Source organism: Ursus arctos, unplaced genomic scaffold (assembly GCF_023065955.2).
Source record: "Ursus arctos isolate Adak ecotype North America unplaced genomic scaffold, UrsArc2.0 scaffold_10, whole genome shotgun sequence".
Lineage (NCBI taxonomy): Eukaryota > Metazoa > Chordata > Mammalia > Carnivora > Ursidae > Ursus > Ursus arctos.
Window position 1 is genome coordinate 46,051,529 of NW_026622764.1, and position 20,070 is coordinate 46,071,598.

General features: G+C 32.4%; 1 long non-coding RNA gene across 3 annotated transcripts in view; it reads left to right on the forward strand.

The window, feature by feature from the left end:
* The window catches only part of LOC123000730 (uncharacterized), an 84,415-nt gene extending 70,911 nt beyond the window's left edge, over nt 1-13,504 (forward strand). Inside the window, exons 5-6 of one of the 3 annotated variants that reach the window (XR_008957928.1) lie at nt 4,132-4,246; nt 13,335-13,504. This is a non-coding gene — a long non-coding RNA (uncharacterized LOC123000730). Of the gene's footprint in view, nt 1-4,131; nt 4,247-5,436; nt 5,751-13,334 lie in introns of those variants that run through there. The other 2 variants (XR_008957929.1, XR_006408919.3) reach the window with 2 other exon arrangements.
* The last annotated feature ends 6,566 nt before the right edge of the window (nt 13,505-20,070 follow it).

Sequence of the window (20,070 nt, forward strand, 5' to 3'; positions counted from 1 at the left end):
AAAAATTCTATCGAACTAAGTGATCAGCTGGCATGTGTTCAGTGTGACAGCAAGGCCAGATTAGTCGATCCCAACAGTATGTCTCACACCCTATCTTCTTGCCCTGTATCCTAACTGGCTAGGTCAACTCTTTCATTCTTTATTGTGTCATGAAACACAATCTATTTCTTAATGTTTTACTTTGGTTAGTATATTTTATTATGCATTGCCTACTGTTAATTTTCCCCTAGAAAAATTAATTCCTAATTTTTATTTGAAAGGAGAAAATAGGATAAACCTATGTAAAGCTGAGGTGATATTCAATACCAAAGGAAAATTGTACAGAATTGATATCACAGAATATTAAAAATTAAATTTGTCAAAAAAATTAAACTTGTCCACAAATGATTTAAAAAAAATTAATGCCGGGGGCGCCTGGGTGGCATAGCGGTTAAGCGTCTGCCTTCGGCTCAGGGCGTGGTCCTGGCGTTATGGGATCGAGCCCCACGTCAGGCTCCTCTGCTATGAGCCTGCTTCTTCCTCTCCCACTCCCCCTGCTTGTGTTCCCTCTCTCGCTGGCTGTCTCTATCTCTGTCAAATAAATAAAATCTTTAAAAAAATAAAAATAAAAATAAAAAAATTAATGCTCGTTATGTACTTCACAAATAAATAGGTAATATAAGATACTGTTATATTTAAGAGATAGTCCAAAAATTTGTGTGCAGGTATACACACACACACACACACACACATATATATTCATACACACATACATATATATATTCACATTTATATTCATTTATATAAATGTGGTATTAGCTTTGGGGAAATGCCACCTAAAATTTCATATTATAGGAATATAGTCAATAAATATGTGATTAAAAAGCAAAAGTCTAAACAAAGGCTACTTGGGTACTCAGAGTTACAATAATGGATCCTTCAGTATTCTGATATTTTATCAATTTTCCATAAAATGCTGTTATTCCCAGAAATAACATCTCCTGGACATGTTGATTATATTATAAATTGTATTAAGAATAGTACAAGTCATGTTACATTCGTTATTTAATGTGGGTTGCTAAAGCTAATAGTTAAATGCATATTTCACTAATGGGAAAAAAATAATGTAGTTTTAAATAAAACCTGACAAGTCAGAGGTACTGATTTGATTTTCCAACTCCCCAAAAGTTTCTCTTCCAGCACTTCCCATTTGTGATCTGTAACATCTATTCTAATGTTTAATCTTTGAAAATTACTACTGTCTTAATTTTAGAAAGTAAAGCCAGCATTATTAGAAAATGTCTTATCTATAGTGTTTTCTTGAATTTAAACTCTTTCTTTCAAACTGTTCTTCCATTCAACCTTTCCAGGATAGTTCTATTTCATCATCCTCCGTTCACTCATCAGTCCCCTCTGAAAAGGCTTTCCCTCTACCACTTTCTCAAAAAGCCTCATATAAATGTTATAGTTCACTGCCATGTCTCTAAAGCCAACAGACATTTTTCCTCTCTATTTATTTATTGTGGTTAGAACACTGGGCGTGATATCAGCCCCCTTAAACTTTTAAGTGTACAATACACTATTGTTAACTTTAAGCATAGTACTGTAGAACAGAACTCTAGAATGCATTCATCTTTTATAACTGAAACTTTATAACCACTAGATAACAACTCCCTATTAACCCCTCCTCCCTAGTCCTAGCAACCCTGATTCTACTCTTTGATCTTATGAGTTTGTCTATTTTAGATACATTGTATAAGATATCTCATTTAATTTATCCATCTGTGAAACAAACACTATTGACCCTTCTCCCTTCTTGAAATATTGTATTTCTTTGGCTTCTGTACCATGAAACTCTACTGGGGCTGCCCCTGCCCCCTTGGCCTCTCTTCTTTTCAGACTCCACCTCCTAGAGTTCCCCCAAGTCTTGGTACTAGAACCATTTCTCCTCTCTTTGCATGTTCCTGAAGTCCAATGTTTCAATATTTACCTCTATAAGATGACTCACAAATTTACCTAAAAGTTCTCCACTGAACCCTGGACTCTTTCACTCATGGTTTAATTTCATATTTGTTTTTAGATATTTTAAGGGGAAATAAAACATCAAAACCCAATTGTTGACTTTCTTCATTCCCTCTCCCGTTATCACCTTTTCCCCTCTCCACTTCAAAAGATAAACCTTGATTGGAAGATGACTCTTCTAATGTTATTTATCTCAGTGAATTTACTCAATTATATAAGCCAGAAACCTTGGAGTCTTATTTGACCTTTCTTTCTCCATAAGACATTCACCAAACTCATCACTAAGTTCTGATTTTTTTTTTTTTTTTTTAATCTCTCTTCACCACTGCCTCCTCCACTAGATGTCATCTCACATCGTCACTCCAGGCACACTGGCTATCTTTAAGTCTCTCAAGCCAGAGTGTCCTGCTCTTGCTGTTCTCTCTGAATGTAATGCTGTTTTCTCTTTCTCTTAGATAATGATTAAGTAATAAACTTGTTTTTACATTTCAAACGTCGGCTCAAATGTATCTTCCTAAAGGAAACATAATTGACCTCTCTAATATGATTAATCTCCTACAGTGTTCTAATGGAACTACGTACCACTGAGTCGAAGTACATATTCTGGCTGTACCTTTATGTTAATACCTGTGAATATTAAATAAATGATGCCTGTCTTTTCCAATTGGCTTTAATTATCCTAAGTGCAGGGTTCCAGTCTGATTTTTCACCATCCAACCCATCCCCCAAACCTCAACTAAGTAGATGGTCAATAAACATTTAATAAATAAACCACCATGTCATATGCCTTAGATAGATACAATTTCATTTGTAAATAAAGCTAAAAAATAAAAATAAACATAAAATGAGATCTGTTGACCAGAGTCTTTATATTTCTTCATACATCACACTCCTCATTCATAAAAATGATAATAAATAAAATGAATGTCATGTTTGATAAATCCTTAAATATTCATGTAATTTGGCATTCAAATGGAAAAATTTAGACAGAGCATGATTTTCTTTCTGCTAACTGTGAATCAATAATTAAAGTAGGGAAAGGGTCAAAAGAAGAGTGACCAGTGAATCAAAATTTGACAGTATATCAAATTTTCAAAGGTTATGAGACAAAATAAAAATAATAATAGAACTTGATGTTCTTATTTATTGGTAATAATTATCTTTTTGGTAATAATTTCCTGCAATCCACTGTCACTGAATTCTGGATTCCTCCTGCCACCCCAGGAAAACAGAGCAAAGGAATACCTAGATTGAAAAGGTGAAGTAGTAAGAATATGTGAATATGCTGGTTAACTATTTTTCCTACTTACTATTTGTACTTAAAATTCCATGTATATTGAATCGACTACTGTTATATTTTATAATTCCATGTAAAATACTTCTTCTATTATTTTCATTTTTTTCCATATAAGAGAGCAAAGGAATTTGTCATCAATTAATTGAAGGTCTAATTGAAATTATAAAGAAGTAAGGTTATGGGTTTTATATCCTATGAAAACAGCCAGAACAAATTACTTTAATTGCATAGATGCATAAAATCATCCTGTCATTTGCCTATTTCTCAATATTACTCAGAGATGCACCGCTTATGAATATTTAAAAGAAAATACTGCTTTAATTGGTACTATTGTAGATAAAAATAAATAAAAGAATTTCACTTGCAAATATTCTTCTAAATCATTTTAGAGAATCATCTTTTTAAAGGCAAATCTGTGAAAGCTCTTAAATGTGCATAAAGTTTAAGATCATTACACTCCATTAATTAGAAACTGAAATGTAAAGCATATCCTTCAAAGTAATTTTCTTTTGATGACTGATTACATAATATGGCTTATGGAGTTGTATTATATAATTGATTATCAAATTCATATTGTAAACCATCATTTTCAATTATACTAAAGAATGCACTGTGCATGCTAGAATTTTCAACTCCAGGGAAGGAACAGAGAAGACTCTAAGTATATCTATATTTAGCATATCAATATGTGTAACATATGTTGAGGCTTTTGTTTTGCAGTAAAGTAATACTGAATTTATGTAAACTAATTTTGGTTATGTCCAGAAGTATGTTTCATTGTATTGACCTTCCATTTTATGAAAACTGTGTTTTATATTGTTCTATTTTCTTAGGAGAAAGAAAAAAAATAAATGAAATATTTGTTGCATTTCAAGACACACAATTGAACACATATAATAGGAGTGAAATTGAAACTTGGAATTTGTTGTTTGTTATGCTGAATCTCAGGTAAATTAGAAGTTTAACCATGAAACAACTTTTGTTCTAGAAATGTAATAGAATTTTTTGCTGATCTGGAATCAAAAAAGAAAATGATGTGAAACAAATCTTTCAATTTCTCTTATTCTTAAAGAAGTTTTTCTACCATCTAGAAAATGCTAGAGTGCCCTTAATTTGTATTCGCAACAATTAAATTTAATATTTTGAATTGGCAACTATGAATAAGGCTATCCATTAAGCAATTGAATAAATGAAAAATATATATCACTGCATTTATAGGTTGCTTTACATCAGCAATTTTCTAAGGGCAGTTTGTTAACCTCTGTGGGAACCATACACTATTTCAGATGGTCCATGAGGTCAAAAGCACTTTCACACCAATACTAAGAAGCTAATTGCCTTTTTTTCTGTGGTGATATTTCCAGTCATGCTGATAAATAGTGACGGGTCTAACCCTTGATGACTGGATGAATATAAATGCAGTGGCACTGAACTACACTGATATATCCCCAGCATCTAGATATCTAAAATACATTTGCACATCATAGGAGCACACTAAATATTAAAGGATAAATGAACTCCTGTCCAAATTGTCCATGAAGACTTTCTTTTCCAGTTATCATAGTTAATAGAACCCATTCAAATCTGGAGAGGAACTGTGTCAATTATTTTATTCAATTATTTATCTATAATATGTTTTTTATATAGTACTTGTTATTTTAAATAAAATATTTTATATAAAAGTGTAAATATTTTTAAAAATAAATTAAATTAATATTAAATAAAATAATTTTATAAAATACTATATTTTTCTAATACTCATAAAGGTAGTTATCATCTAAGATCAATGTGAGTTTCCTGATGGATAGTGATTGAAATGTATGATCTGCTAGGACTTAAAAATGCTCAAATAAAGAATAGTTATGATTAGTTGTTGACTTATTTCTCCAAGTGCTTTAATACTCTCAAAATTATTTGCAATTTTTGCATTAGTAATTCAGAAATTCCATCTGATATCATCATACCTATAATCCAGTATACTTTCCATGGACACTTCACTGTTTAACACATTCTACATGGAATGCAATCTTTTTCCTGCTATATTGCTCTTTATTCTTTATTCTAAGTAATGATGAATTTGTGATATCACATCAAGATGTAAGTGACTTACTGATCCTTTTGATTATATTCTACTTCAGCCTTTGCTGAAGCCATGTGTGCAGGCAGAGGCAGAATTTCCCTGAAAATTGACACAACGCAGCTGACAAGATGGTATTTTCCAATATCTGACAGTGACAGATGCAAAAGATAGTGGATTAAGAAGGTAAAACATCAAACTCTTGATGTATTATTTTCCCAAAGAAAGCTCCAAAATGTGTGAAACCACAAAAGAAACAGAGATATCACAGGACATCTGCTTTCTTGGTTCTTGTTAAAACAGCAGATGTATCATTACAATGTACACCTGAAACTAACAGAACACTATGTTAATAATATTGGAATTAAAATTTACAAAGAGCAAACAAAAAATAAATAAGGACTAATGCTGAATCAAAATATATATAGAGAGAGATATCTATCTATATATAGAGAGATCTTTATATATATTTATATACATATTTTATATATTATATATCAGATGTAAAATATCAATATGTTAAATATTATAATTTCTAGAAACACTACAAAATAAGAAGTGTGAAGATATGATTCTCTTGCTTATTATCTGATCTTGGATAACACCCCTTAGGATTGCCTATTTTATTAACCATTGTTATTTCCAGAAGAGGTTTTTAAAAATCAGAATTACTTTACTTCTCTATGATTATTATCTGGAACAGATGACCAAAAATTGGTCAGTGCACTCTTGGCAATGTGAGCTGGCAGAGGATGAAATCCTAGTGAAGCCTAATGAGGAGTGTGTTGGTTAGGTAGCCACATGCAACAACAGACAGGCTTTGGGGTGAGATAGTCCCCCAGTTTTAGCTGAGTGGGACTGGGAAATAACCTCTGATACCCTGTACTCTTGTCTGAAAAGTAACATAACAATATTTACCTTTCAGCACTTTTTTTTTAAGAATTGAGGATTTATGTGATGTGTCCAATATGTCATTAGCAATTACATTTTTAAAGATTATAAATCTGAAGGCTAGAAAATCTCTTATTTCTATCCAGTCCAAGCTTATCAATGTCCAGTCTTACTTCAGAGAACAGCACAAACCAAACAGTTCGAAGCTTTATAGAGGGAAGGTGTGGTAATTCCAGAGGAGTTTGACCATGTAGATTAAATATTTATTCAGATATTCATTCAGGGATTTATCATTTCACTCATTAATTCATTCAACCAAAATTTACATAATACTTCTGGCATTATGTTAAAGCCTCCCTAGATGTTCACCAAAACTTTTTTTTCCCCCTCCTTGGGTACACAACTAGAGTCACTTTCAGAACCTTCCTTAAGTTAGTTGTAGCCATGTAACTAAGCCTTGTCCTGTGAAATCTCAGCAGACGGGAGGTACAGTACTTCAGGCTTGCCCATACAAACACCTGCACATAAATTGTCACCATATTCTTTCCCTGTCTGGTGGCTGGATGTCGATTCTAAGACACATAGTGAATATGGCATTTTCTCCAGCACCCAAGTTCTAAAGGACAATGTGCAGAAGAGAACACCCACCATCTATTATACTTTACATAAATAATAAACTTTGATTTTAAAAAGACTGCATCAGTTATTGTAGTTTTTATTAATAGTGACTAACATTTACTTACAAAAACTGTCCCTCTAAGTTCTGAACAGTTTCTGTTCTTCACCCAGTGGTAAACAAAACGGTCTTTGGGCAGAATGGTGCAGACTTATATAGAGAAAGCCCAAAATGCAATAAGTCACAAGCATTATACAATCAGAAGATGGAAATAAGATATATGCATAGCATATTATGGCAGGACAAAAGAGAGAGGCATCATTTCCTAACTGGGGATGAAGAGAAAGCACTTACAGAAAGAGGCTGTTTATTTTTTTTTTAATTTTTTAAAAGACTTTATTTATTTATTTGACACAGAGAGAGACTGCAAGAGAGGGAACATAAGCAGGGGGAGTGGAAGAGGGAGAAGCAGGCTTCCCACTGAGCAGGAAGCCCAATGTGGGGCTCGATGTGGGGCTCAATCCCAGGACCCTGGGATCATGACCTGAGCCGAAGGCAGACGCTTAATGACTGAGCCACCCAGGTGCCCCAAGAGACTGTTTATTGACATTTATTTTCAAGGAGTAGTTGGAGTGAGGAAGGTAGGAAGGAGATGTCTCAGACAATGGCATGAAAAAAGGTAGAGGGCAACTATATGTCTCCCTATCCACCTACCATCTATCTGTCATCTATCTACCCATTAGACCTTACCCAGCATGGCGCAAGTATTAATGGGTCAATCTTTTGTTTATCTTTCAAATATTGGTTATCCTACTGCATCCTGAAGGGAAGCAGAATTGTTATTAGTGAGCCTATCTGCTGGTTTGGGGATGAATGTGCTTCTTGTTTTCTTACCTTGTCTTAGTCTTAAATTTTTACTGTTTTTAATTCACCTTCTGGCCCATACCAATATCGAAGTACATTTCTCCTGGTAACAAATATATATATTAAATTTTACTTACTCCCAATCCTCCCTATTCTCTGGCGTTCAGGTGGAAATGAACACACGTTTTAGAGTCAGAGAAACGGAGCTCAATTTCTTTCTCTGTCACTAGCTGTGTGATTTTAATGGAAACTTCAACCTCACTGGTCTCAACTGTTTCCTAAGAAAGTGGGCTCTGTATCTTCTGGTATCTAACTTCTTCCATATTATCAACACTTGGCAGTGTGAATTATATTCTCCTTTCGACTGCTTGTTTGAATCTTACTATTATTCCTCTCTCCCAAGCAAGCCACTACTCTGGCTCTCTGAATGATACCATCCATATTTCTCTGGGTCAACTACAGACCCTCTCTACCTTCTCCTTCCTAACCTTGTTCCATCGCAAAGTTGTTTACTGGCTAGTCTAATAGTCCCCATATGAACCCTCCAATACAAAAAGTATGAAAGGGACTAAACCACTGTCAAAACCACAAAGTGTCTGGATGAGTTTTAAATGCCAATTCTGATGTGGGAAAAGAAGACCTTTCTCTTCTATTTCTCCAGTGATTGTATTTGTTTCTAAGTTGAGTGCATGAGGTAGGAAGGGGGATTGAAATACAAATATCTATGAAATATTACAAACTCCATTACCATTGTATAAATGCATTTATGCTCAACAATCCAGTTTTAAAATACATAGACTCCTCATATTTGAAAAGCACTTTAAAGCACTTCAGTGTTTTTAAATGGTTTGTTTCTCTCACAACTAAACATTTTAAATTAAAAATATGTCATATAACCCTTTAATAATACAGAGTATTCAAATTCTGTTTATAGAATTTCCTATTTGAGCCAAGCCCCTATGTGGAAAAGCAGATACAGTTACGGTTAATTCCTTATCATTCATCTTCTTTTATGCAATTTCACATTCTAATATCAACCTTCTATTTCCCTTGATGGCTCTCCTGCAATGCATATTAAATCAATGAATGATTACATGCATGGGTGGTATAAATGATGTACTCTACCTAATTCAAAATCTAATAACCAAAAGTAGTTTCCATATGAATTTTTTTCAGAGATAGATTTAGACATAACATGGCACTGTGTTTAGTATTCACTGGGGAACAAACAGGTTTCTGAAGCATTATAAAGACAACTATTTTTGCTAAATCCTGGTAAAGCTTTTGTTTTTATATTCTTAAATCAAAGTATTGAACCAGTGCAATTATTATTTGGGGTAGGAACTTAATTGATAAAATAAACTGGAGAATTGAGACAATTAATTGGATAATTCAGTCGTAAAGCTTTATTTGGTATAAAATGTGTTCCTGCTTTTCTATTTTTGTCAATTCGGAATATAATTGTTCAACTCTATTTTCCCCTACACATATCAACTGTATCAAAATGTGGTTATATATTTTATATATGATTTTTTACATGTTGGCAATATTTACTAAATATATTCACCCTACTCCCATGAATGTAATGATTATTATTGTAATAGTACCAATAACAATATCATATAGTGCTTACTGTGCCATATGGTGCTTACTCTAATAATTTTACATTGATTTATTAGTCTACCTAAAAACCCTATGAAGTAAAAATGTTATTTGCAGTATAGTATGGAGGTACAAAAAAGGATTAAGCTGTCTGCTCAAGTTTGTATAGGTGAAATCAATGTTTCATTGTTCAAAAGACAGATATTAATAGGACAGAAAGCAAAAGTTACAAGAGGAGAGAAAGATATATATATATATATATATATATATATATATATATATGGCATCTGTTTGTGAAACTAAATATATTGAAACATATTGAAACATATGCAGTCTATAGAACAGTTGAAAGGAAAAAAAAAAAGGTATTTCAGGAAGAGGTGGAGTGTCTTGAAGATACAAGGTGAAAAGCAGGGATTTGCCCTAAAATGAAGTCCCTTTGGATAGGATGGGAAAAAGGGATCCCATTTCTGTGGGATCAATATAAGAGGATGAGACCCAGGTTTAAGGCACCATCTTAGGACACAACCAAAACCAAGTGAGGAATGGCTGCAGAGCGCTTCTATGAAGACAGACCCACAGAGCCTCCTGTCCCACTGATGGCAGGGAACAACACTAAGGTCCAATCGTGAAAGTGTCATATGGACAATGGCAATGGATAACTCCCATGGCCTGTCAGATGACTGTCAAACACCTTCTCATCTCACTTTCTAAATTAACAGCCAACACTGATAAACATGATTCTATGCAAATAATATATCGGATGTTAAAATTTATATTATATAATAATTTATATCATAAATTATTTATTTTATAAATTTATAAAATTTATATAAAATGAGAGGAAGAATATTTTTCTAAAGAAGCCAACTGCCTTCTTAATCAGAAGTACCTGTTTATTGTTATTGTTATAAATTCAAATTGCCAAGGCTAATCCAATATTTACTGTGGAATTTTCATCTCTGGGAAGCAGAGCCCTGGATTCTATCATTGATCACAGAGGCTTGTCATTGTTTAATGCATAGATCTATGTTAGGATCATAGTTTGTTTTTTTAATATAAGGAGATTAGCATTTAATTATGGCAGACTTAATTACAAATTATAGGAGTATGAATTCTTAGAAATGGTATAAAAAACATTTATAATCTGGGTGAAGTGACTACTGAGTTTTCTATAATAGCCTATTAATAGTTTTAAAATATAAACCATATTCTAAAATTTAATATTAGCATAAAGAGTTCACAATTAAATAATTAGTATATTATTGGCAAATTAAAATAATTAGATCTAATTTCACTCCCCTCAAGAACCAAATTTGCTTGTTTGGTTTTTTTATTTTATGGTGAATACTTACAACTCTTAGATTCACAGGAAATGCTTAATAGTGTGCATTATTTTTATTATTATACTATGTATGTGATACAGGTACACCAAAATAAAATTGAGTTATGCCCTTAAATAGTTGAAAGCCTATCAGATATGCAAATGCAGGTAAAACTTGGTATTAAATGACAAGTGACATATGAAAGGTCCAAACAAAGCTATGGGAATTTGGCATAATGGCAGATAATAATGCTTACATTTCATATAGTCCTTATTATGTGCAGTAACTATGCTGAATGTATATACTCATGTATTTATGAGTATGTATGTATATAATCTTTTAAATTCTTAAAATATGAAGTGTATTTATGTACCAAAAATTCAAGTTCAGAAGCATTAATTTAGTTAACCGAATTCATCTATTATGTAGAGAGGATGATAACTGAAGCCAAATATCATTTTCTCCAAAGTGGGTGTTCCTAATCAAAAAGCAAATAAATTAGACCATTCTTATTCTTAGAAATATCCTACACAGTTTTTTAGACCTTGACCAACTGAATGACTCTATGCTGAACATTAAAGGAAAATGCTCTTCCAAGGGAATTAATCCAGGATAAAATTTTTCAGATTTTGGACTTTCTCTGGCAGATTCCACCCTATTTCATGTCAGAGATACTGCCAGCCTTAACATGGGAGATAGCAACATGCATGATATAATTTGTGGACCCTTACATGCCACTCTCCTTTGTCCCCTTCACATGTACCCCGTATTAATCTTACCAAAATGCTTGGCATCATGTTTTATTTTGCTGGTTTCAGGAGCACATCATTCAATTTAAATTTGATTTGGGAAATGCTATAAGATAGGGCACAAATGCCTAATAACAGAAATCATGTGGGACAGAGGTAGTCATGGAAATTGCTCCCGCTCCACTGCAGCCTGCAAAGTATAGATGACACAGTGTATCCCGAATATGAATAACAGCAGGACTGTAGTGGCTACAGTGCATGCAGAGAATTAAAGGATTTAATGGACTTTGTTAGTGTTCAGTATCGTGTCTCTGCAGTACAGCACAAGCATACTAGATGGAAGTCTGCTAATTGGGATTAGTTTGGGAACTGTGCTCATCTTTGTTTACTTCAGCTATAAATCCTAGAAATTATTTTGACTATCTTTTTTTTAATCATGAAAGTAGCAGTGAATATAAAGACTGTAGTCCAAATATCTCACCCGAGAAGAATTTAACTTTAAATTGTTCAAAATAAAGACATTGTTAAAAATAAAGCATTTACTGCAAAATAAAGGGAAATACATCAGCATTCTAAATTCTTAGAAGATAAACATGTCATTGTGTAATTGACTATTATATAAAAATAAGTGGTTATGTAGCAGTTACTATGTTTTCAAAACAATCAAGTTAAATGACCAAGTAAATATAATTTTTTATTAAGTTTTGAGATTTGATATATAAATTTGTTTTTTCTTCTTAAAGACATCACAAATTTAATAAGCATTTTCAATAAGATACCCTTCGGGAAAATAAACTCATAAACATTAAAATTTAGATAAATTTGTATATTCAATTTTTTTGTTGTCAATATTAATCATTAATGACAACATTAAAGATTTAATGACTTTTTTTTAAGGTTTCAAGACTTACAGTATTGTATATTGTAAGTATTGAGAGGCAATATCACATTGATTAAGAGTGTGAACTCTGGAATGAGATGTCTGGATGGAAATCCTAATTCAATCAGTTGACATATGTGTGGCACTGAGAAGACTTCTAACATTTTTGGGACACAGTTTCCACATGCGTTAAACAGGGAAAATAAAGATATCTCTCTCGTAAAATTTTGGGTAAACAAAAGCTAGGTAAACAAGAAGGTAAGACCAAACTGTTATTACTACCTAAATATCACTTATGCACAATAAATTCAACCTATAAATATAGTGAAATTCAAGTTTCCTTAAATATCCCACCAATATTTTGAAATTAATAAATTTTGCTATACTATTCTACTTAAAATAATAAGTTTAAATAAATTACTCAATCAAGCCATTCAATAATAGGCAAATTTGTTAATATTCTAACCCAATTTTCATAAAATTTTCAAGAATTTAAATGAGCAAATATTCATCAATTTCTAAACTATGCACGCAAAAGGAGCATTCTAATTTTAATTTACCTTTTTTCTTCTTAATGTTACCATGGCTTAAAATGGTGCACCCATTAAAGACAAAATGAAGGTTATTAAACAATGTTGGATTAACTTCTTAGTTGGATAAGGATTCCTACAAACCACGTTTTTTGGCCAGGATATAAGATCTGGAGCTGAAGAACTACTGCGTGTTTTTTCTCATGACTAAGACTACCATGCTAAACCATTTTATATTTTCATGCCAGTATTATGCCAATATGGTGCTATGGATTGAATTGTGTATGCCTAAAATTCATATGTTAAAGCCTTAACAACCAATGTCACTGGACTTAGAGATAGGGCCTATAAGGAGGTAATTAACATTGATGAGGTCACAAGGATAGGGCCCTGATATAATAGGATTCGTGTCATAAAAAGAAATACCAAAGCTCTCTCTCTTGTGTATATGCTCACTTTCTCTGTCTCTTCTTTTTCTCCCTGTCCATTACATGCACAAAAGAAAGTCATATGAGCACACAAGATGGTGGTTGCCTACAAGCCAGGAAGAGGGGCTTCACCAGAAAACAACAATGATGGCACCCTTATCTCAGACTTCAAATCTCCAGAACTGAGAAAATAAATGTCTGTTGTTTGAGCCACCCAGTATTTTGTTATAACAGCCCTGGCCAATAAAACATATAAAGTATTTTTTTTTTCATTTTTAACAACTGTATTGTCTAATTCGGGTAATATAAAATTATTTAATCTCAATTCAGGATTCTTACCAATTGGTTGGATCAAATCAAACTAATTACCACTTCATTCTATCTTGCAATATTTTCATATTTTTCTATCACACGAGCCCAAAATTCTTCTGGTTATTTAAGAAACATATGACTGCATTCTTCCTATCTTTGCTTTGACTGATTCTAATAACATGCTTTTGAAGTCATTCTTAAAAATAGATAATAAATGTTGAGCACCCCAGTATATTTAATCAAGAATGTATCTTTTAAATAAAATCAGAAATCCACATGGAAAGAAGATTAAATAGGCAAAAAATGAAAAACATATGGCTCACGGAAAACTACAAGAAAATAAAAAGTAATACAGAAGAAATAAAATACTCTTTGGACACAGAAAGGATAAGAATTTTCACTTGATAAGCTGAATTAACTTTGTGAAGAGCAAACTTGAAAACTTATCCCCAGAGATTTTAGAAAAGAACGCAGAGATAAACATGATGCAGCATGGGAGATATGAGAAACACAATGACTATTAAACTTGGGTATTAAGTGGCTTTAACTCTAATTAGGCCTTTAGCTTCTGGTTAGGATGTAGACAATCACTAGAGATCATCACTTTTAGACAAGGAACGAAAAACTGCAAAATTTCAGATTTAAAACCTACGTGAGAATAGTGGATATAAAGAAATCTCAAACAAATTCAAGAAAGTAATGAACTTTTCATAAGACAGAAGAGACACATTTTTGTTTTCTTTCCTGTTTGAGTGATACCATCAGGAGGTATCTGACGAGATGGGGTAAGAGCGACTACGATAACTTTAGTATACTGTTGACAGCTCCACATTGTCTAGAATGAAGGATTAAATCAAAAGTAGTTCCACCTGCCAACTTCTACCCATGGTTCATCTCATGTGATATATGTTTCTATGTCTTGTTTCAGATACTTACATGAGTATATGCAGTTGTTAAAAGTCAATCAACTAAATATTTATGATCTGATAATTTAACGTGTATAAACTATACTTTCATAAAAATTAAACAAAGATTACTTAATGTTTTGAAGCCTTCAACGGAAGGAAATATTTTATAATACAGACAAAATGAAAAGAAATAAGTGAAAGTTAAAAAAGAAAAATCCGGGACGTATAATACAGTAATAATGTAACAGTAGATCCCAAAAGCAAATCCAGAATATGTGGAGAAGGGATGATTACATAGAAAGAAAAATAAGTAAAGGACGGACTTTTATTACTCTGAGGAACAATGTACATCTTTAGGTATAAAGAATTTTCTTAGTCTTTGCTTGCTCAATTAATGAATATGTACTACAAACATACATAAATAGAAGACACAAACCTAAACATGATCTGGCAAATGACACAAATCCAAATATCAAATAAATAAATCTTATGATGTTTCATGTGGAAAGAACATATATATGGTAAAAGAAGCCAGAAAATAGCTTTGTATTTGTAACTATACTTTTTGATCAAGAAGATGATGATGAGAGATAATTAAACAAAATGACTATAACTCAAGGCATTTCTACCCATCATACAGCATACCACATTCCTTTATGACAGTATAATAAATATATCTAACGAGGTGCATAAAAACAGAGAGTAAACCTACCAGATAGATTTTCTGAGTAAATTAGTCTGGGTTGCATGTATCTTGGTGTAATGAAAAGTAATTCAGATTATAAATCTCAAGACAGGGAAAGTAAAGTGCTTAAAAAATTTTAAGTAACCACATGCAAATTTTACTTCAATAAATCTGACTTAATTTTTTTAAATTATGACCACACTTAGAACATAGTTATATCCAAAGATAAAATTAAATATATAGTTATTCTAAATTTAATACAATACTGTGTTGCGGGCAGTGATTGTGTTACTATTTACACAAAGAACAACTACAACTGCTAAAATAAAATTTAAAAATTTCACTGAAGTAAATACATAATACCATCTCAATAGAACAGGAATTTTGATGAAGTAACAACATTCTAAAAATGTCATCTAGTGAGAAGATTAAAGATCACAGAACATAAAATAAAATGCTTAGGTTGAGGGAAGAAGGGATATAAATAATTATGTTAAATAGTACTATTGAGAAAATTGAAAAGAAAACTTGCATATGGACATATTATTAGATGATATCATAGGTTTATGGATAATGTTGGAAGGTAGGAGAATAATATCGGAGTAATGTAAAAGGATAGCCTTATATTTCGCATATGTATATAGGAATACATACGTATGACTGAAGTGTCAAAGTATTTGTAATTTAATTGAAAATAAATAAAGTAGTACCTGAATTTATTTGGTTATATGAGGAGCAATTTGAAAAGTGTGGTATATGTCATAATTTTTTAAAGAAAAAATCTGTGTGTGTATAAATTTTCATAGAGAGGTAAGATAACTTCTCCATAACCATTATCAAGTATATAGACAGCATATTTCCAAATACATTATATTGGATTGATTTGGAAAATAAGATAATCCTGGCAACAAGAAGATCCTCCGTACCAATACAGAAAACAGAACAAACATAATTTATTATTGGATAGGCATTAATCATCAGATACATGTAAGGTAGTGAAAAAAAATGACTATGAATTAGAAAAAAAAAACCTCTCATAATTTATACTTTAAAGTAGGAAACAGAACAATAACTCCTTGTAGCTCCTGAAAAGACAGAGGCTATACCTTATGACAGTCTCCTATTCATCCTATGAGAGAAAATGCTGAGTTAATTTTAGAAGTACTTGTTTACCTATCTAAAAGTTAGTTAGCATTTGACTTTGGAAATATCTCTAAAGTAATAAAAAAAAGGGGGGGGGGTTTGGCCTTAATCTCTAGAGAGGTTTATTTATTTTCCAATGGTTAGAATGAGGACTGAGATACACTATGTCTCCAAGGAAATTAGAAAAGGCAGGGAGAATGATCTCTTTGCCCTTTATAAACAGAGAAGATAATTTTCATTCACACTTAAAATTAATTCTTCTTCCACTACTCTTTCATGGTAACATTACAATTTTCTCAAGGTTTCCATTGTCATGTTTATTTTCTCTGTGTATTACGTAGCCAGAGAAATATCTATCAAGTTCATAGCAAAATACAAAGCAATAAGAAATTCAGGAAAAAGAATATAACATCAAAGTAGTCTCAAAAATGGGCAGAATATCTTAATAAACATTTTTCCAAAGAAGACGTACAGAAGACCATTAGGTACTTGAAAAGATGCTCAACATCACTAATCATCAGAGAAATGCAAACTAAAGCCACAATGAAATATCACCACACATCTGTTAGAATGACTATAATCAAAAAGAAAAGAAATAGCAAGTGTTGGAAATGATGTAGAGAAAAGGAAACCCTCGTGAACTATTGCAAATTGATGTAACTACTATGGGAAATCCTTGAAACATTAAAAATAGAACTACCATATGATGCAACAATTCCACTTCTGAGTATTTATCCAAAGAAAATGAAAATACTAATTTGAAAGGATATGTATATATATAACCCCATGTTCACTGCAGCATTATTTACAACAGGCAAGATATGAAAACAACCTAAGTGTCCACTGATGACTAGAAAAAGAAAATGTGGTATATAAATATATACAGTAGAATATTGCCATTTGTAACAACATGAATGGACCTAGAAGGTATTAAGCTAAGTGAAATAAGACGAATACAGTAGAGAAAGACAAATACCGTATTACCTCACTTATTACATGGAACCTGAAACAAAACAAAAACAAAAAACAAGCTCATAGATACAGAGAACAGAGTGGTAATTGACAGAAATGGGGGGGAGCGAAATGGCTGAGAGAGGATAAAAGGGAAAAAATTAAGAAATATGAATATAAAGAGAAAGCCCTCGAAATATCTCCTTTTCAGTTTAGTGAATTTCAAGGTGTAGAAAACCGAAGTTTCAAGCAATTTGTCGGAGTCACAGTTTGGTCTTCTTGAGATGTCACCTTCACATGGGAAGCACAAGTTCAGTTGGGATTTGTCTCATTTTGATAGTATGTGTGATCAGCAGCTCCTGAATCATCAGTGGGATGATTTTTCACAGCACTTCATGTAGTAAGAGTCTCTTGGCCAGTTCGAATGGCAGACTTCTTTCAGTGAATTATTTCTAGCCCTTATAACTTGAGGTTCAAGAGGTTTTTTGGGGACGAGAAAATCCCTTTTAAATAGTATAAATAATTACAAGGGATTCAATTAAGTTGAGCATGGAGTATGGTGTAATGCCCAACTTTATAAACTTACACAACATAAACAATAATCATACCACGCTTTCTAAAGGAATTCCTCCTCCTCTTCTTCTCCTCCTCCTCCTCCCTTTCCTCCTTCCTATTTTTCCTTAAGGCTAATGGTAAGGACATTTTAACCCAGCAGATTTCTGAATCTTAGTCAATGAATTTTTAAGAGTTCTATTTATTTATTTAACCTGTTCTGAGGAATAAGGATGATATGGAATATGATTGTTCCTAAGATTCTGCAATACTTGTATAATTCCTGAGTAACAGTGGAAACAAAAGGAACTATTTTGCCTGATTCAATTTATTCTTGTCTTCCCTAAGTAAGAAATTTGACTGTCCAAAGAGCCATTGCCATTCTTTAGGAATCTGCCTTTGAGTAGGGGAAATTATCCAGTCATCCCAAATAGTAAGTAGGAACTGTTAGCTTCTGTAGTGTTAAAGTCTTTTGTCACCAGGTTTTGGATGAAGTTGATGTGTTAGTTTGACCTACCATAACAAAATATCATAAACTGGTGGTATACAAACAACAGAAATTTATTTCTACAGTTCTAGAGACTGGAAGTCTAAGATCATGGTGTAACATGGTCAGGCTCTGGTGAGAGCCTTCTTCTGGGTTGCAGACTGCCAACTTGTCCTTGTGTCCTCACAAGGGTGAGAGCAGAGAGAGAAAGCAAGTGCTCTCCTAACTCTCACAGGGGCAGTAACCCCGTTCATGAAGTTTCCACTTTTCTGACCTCATCTAATCCTAATTACATCCCAAAGGCTCTACTTTCTAATACTATCACATCAAGAAGTAGGGTTTTGACATATGAATTTTGGGAGGACACAAACATTCAGTCTGTAAGAGTTGAGCAGGAAAAATCTCTCAGTGAAGAATTTTGTTGACAAATAACACATCACTTTAATATGTTTTAAATAATTTTATATCTGTATTTTAACAAAACTCCATAAGTACATCTGAAGTCCATCTCTAATTGAAAACTACTGCCTTAGAAGAAGATACTAGATTCACGTTGAAGGTTAAGCTTGAAATCAAGTTGATGTTTTAGAAGAAATAGCTGAAAATGTGATTAATAACACTATATTGTTGTTGCCTAATATCAGCAGGCAAACGACCACTAGGAGTCTGTTAAATAGAAACATATCCCAGAAAGTAAGGATATTAAGAAACCTCCAGGAATTTTCCATACAGCATATGATGGCTTTATATTAATAATGTCATACTTCTGCTGGTTTAACACCTAGGGAAGTTAGGTATCCTTGGAGAACTGATAATTATTCCCCAATACTCATCAGTAGTAATGTATCAAATAAACCTAGTAGTAATATATCAAATAAACCTATTTTCTCTTTTACTAATGTGAGTGGGCAGATTTTTATGATTTTTTTCAGATGCTCTTTAAGAAACCGCACAGAGACATTTAGATATAAAAGATGTCCTGAAATTTTTTACTTAAATTTCTTCTAAATTTACAGTTCAAATTTAGAAATGCAAAATCAAAAAAGCTGCCTCAGAAGATGTGACACTTGATTAAGTAGGATCATAGGTTATTTAGAAACAATACTTGGTTATCTATTTAATTAAAGTGACAATAAAAATTTCAAAAGTAAGTAGAAGAGATAACATATTTATAAAGAATTAGCTCTTTCGAAAAATGAGACGACTTTGTTCTCAAATGAGTGGATGAAATTAACATAAAGCATAAGACATTTTTCTGGTAAAATAGAATCTTTGATATCTAGACAGATTATACAGAAGGTAAAGAAAACATTTTACAACTTCTTATTAAAAGTAGATCAATACTTCAAGAAAAATATCAATTTAACAAGGAGAAAAACAAATTCTATCTTTGCATCAATATAATATTTGATATCAAAGGAATCAGAGCTTTTTATGGAAAATCTTATAAATAAACTTATTAAATTTTATCCAGCATTGCCACTGGCAAATAAAATTCTCTTTCTTCAAGTTTTATGCAGCTTTCTATACCTACTCAGGTTTTCTCTTTCTTTCCTCTTTCTCATTCTGGAACAGCTGTCCATTTTACCTTACTATAAAACTGCTCTCTCTCTTTTTTTTTTCCTCTTAAAACACATCTTGCATACTTTTCACACAGTTATTTCTCTAGGTCAATATTACTCCTAGCAGAGTCTCATTCATGTATATTGATTATAACTGAGACAGGAAAACTACAGGGATCCCATGAAGAACTGCTTTTGTGCTGCTTCTAT